This window comes from Arachis duranensis, chromosome 2, assembly GCF_000817695.3.
Source record: "Arachis duranensis cultivar V14167 chromosome 2, aradu.V14167.gnm2.J7QH, whole genome shotgun sequence".
Lineage (NCBI taxonomy): Eukaryota > Viridiplantae > Streptophyta > Magnoliopsida > Fabales > Fabaceae > Arachis > Arachis duranensis.
In genome coordinates, this window is record NC_029773.3 from 63,208,766 (window position 1) to 63,211,552 (window position 2,787).

Sequence of the window (2,787 nt, forward strand, 5' to 3'; positions counted from 1 at the left end):
TTCTTCCTTGAAACAAGCTTTTGATTTTCTTATTAGCTTCTCCTTTTGGGTGCTTTGCCCCATGAGTTAATAACAAAGCTACGATTCTAAATGCTTTGTTTTCAAGTATGACCACTTGATACATAAGCACCACAAGCATTTAATGAGAGGACTTCATTAAGCTCATCATTTTTTTTTCTTTTCTTGACTCTCTAATCATTGATGCTCAGAGCCTTGAGCTTTGAGGGAGTGCTTTTACACTTGAGCCTAGCCTTGACTCTAAGTGTTTTATTTTCAAGCTTTTTGCTTGATACATAAACACCACAAGTACTTAACAAATGAATTGTCATTGATACTCAGAGCCTTCAGCTTTCTCATTGTCATTGGTACTCAGAGCCTTCAGCTTTCTCATTCTTTCCCTTTTTCTTTTCTTGCCTTAATTGCATTTGCTTCTTCAAGGTTTTCATGATTTTCAAAAGATTTCACAAAAAGTCCTAGATGAAAACTTTAATTAAATAAAATCTAATGTACTTGAGCAACAATCAATCATACTAGCTTTCCAATATTTGTATGCACATGCTAAGTTCTTCTTTCATGCCTTGTTTGTTTATGATCATGATGCTTTATTGCTTTTGAATTCACAAAACTCAAGTTGGTAGTCATAATGCCACAGCAGCATATTGCAATTTAGAAATCAAACTATGCCTGAATTTAAATAAAACAAAGAACAAAAACAAAGCAGAGAAGAGAAATTATACCTATGGTTGACATGTTGTTCACTTTCTTCCTCTTCTTCCAGTTTGTTAATAGGAATGACCTTAAGGGGGGAGAAGATTCAGCTAGTGTCCCCTGTCTTGGCCTCTCCTCAGCAAACTTTCTTTTGTTAATGGCTTGATTGAGCTTGCTTGCTGGATCATGGGGAGGATTGCTTGTGGTTGACCCCTTTTTCTTCATGAATATTGTCCTTGGTAGTTTGGTCACAATCCTCTTCTTGGTGCTTTTGTTAATTGCCTTCACTTCCTTGAATCCAAGTCTTGGTGGTTGTGTGATTGTTGGAGTCTTCTTTTCATCAAAAGCCTTTTGTATTGGTGGTTCCATGAGCCCTTCCTTCATGTGATTTTCTGCTTCACTTGAGTGTGAATTCTCTGGAATGACTTCCTCACTTTCATGCTCCTCCACTCCTTTCTTTGCACCCAACATTTGCTTTAATAGCTCTATCATGGAGGAGGTTTGTTGATCTTCCCAACATTTCTTCATCTCCTCTTCATACCTTTCAATCATGGTTTCAAGTGTTGAGGCGTTTTGGTCCAGGGAAGTTTGTGAGAGTTGTGAGTCTTCATGTTCTCTTGTCATCTCAAGTGCAATTTCAGGTTCAACCACCTCTACCTCATTTTTCATTGAAATTTCTCTTGACACAGAGGCTTCCTCATCTTGCTTTTCCACTTCCTCACCCACAAATTTGTCTTCATCCGTACTGTTTGATGGTTCTAAGTTCCTCTTTGTTTGCTCTAAGGACCCATTTATCTGCTCGAGGATGGTTTCTTCCCAAGATGGGGATTTTGTGTAAAATTCCACTAATTTTCTCTGTATTTCAATGCCTTCAAGGTATTCCTCATCTGTTAATTCAAGAGATGAAGGTTGAGAGTAATTTTGGTGACGTGAATGTGTTGTGGTGAAGTTGTGTTGAGGGGTGTGGAATAAGTTGTGTGATTGATGGGATGAATGGTATGGATTTTGGAGGAAACTATGTGTTGAGGCATAATCAAGTGGTGAAGAATTTTGATATGAAAAATTTGGAGGTGAGGTTGGATAATTAAGAGGTGCTGGCTCATGATGGATGGGATAAGAAACATTGAATTCTCCTTGGTTTTGTCCTTCCCAACCACAATTTAGATAGTTGTCCCATTCATAGGAGTATGAATCATTTTGTGTTCTTGTGAAGCATCCCATTTGGTTTGATTGCTCAAACCCCATCATTCCTTGGTCTTGATTTTCCCAACCACAATTAGTATGGTAACTTGAATCATTTTGTGGTGGTGGAAAATACCCCATGTAACTTCCTTGATCATTATGTGACCTTGGGGCATATCCCATTTGGGTTGATTGCTCATGATCCATCATTTCTTGTTGGTATTCCCATCCACCATAAGGATAATGATATGAATCATTTTGTGGTGGTGGTTGGTATCCCATATGATTCTCTTGCTCATCTTGTGTCTCTGAATCAAATCTCCATGAATTGGAGTGCTCAGAATTTGTATTTTCTTGGTGATATTCCCAGCCACCATTAGAAATTGGTGGTGGTGGGTGATATCCCAAAAAGTTTGTTTGATCAAAAGATGAGGTAAACTCCATTTAAGTTTTGTAAAACACAATCACCAAAGCAATTGAAATTCATATCTCAGATGAGAATCTCTTAGTAAGGCAATAACACAAACACCTTAGTGTCAAAAAGAAAACAAAAAGATTAAAAGAACTGTACAAAGCAAAAACAAAGAAAATGCTTAATCTAAACTACCATTCACTTAATCATTGTCAATCTTTTCCAATCCCCGGCAACGGCGCCAAAAACTTGATACGTAAAAATGAGAATTCACGTAATTGCCGGCAAGTATACCGGATCGTATCAAGTAGTAAGACTCACTAAGAGTGAGGTCGATCCCATGGAGATTGGTAGATTAAGCAAACTTTGGTTAAATGGTAAATTTAGTCAAGCAAACATGGTTTTGATTTCATGAGATTTAATTCTTGAATGTAATTGCAAACAGTTAAAGATAAATTGCAAGAAAGTAAAGATTGCAGAAATTT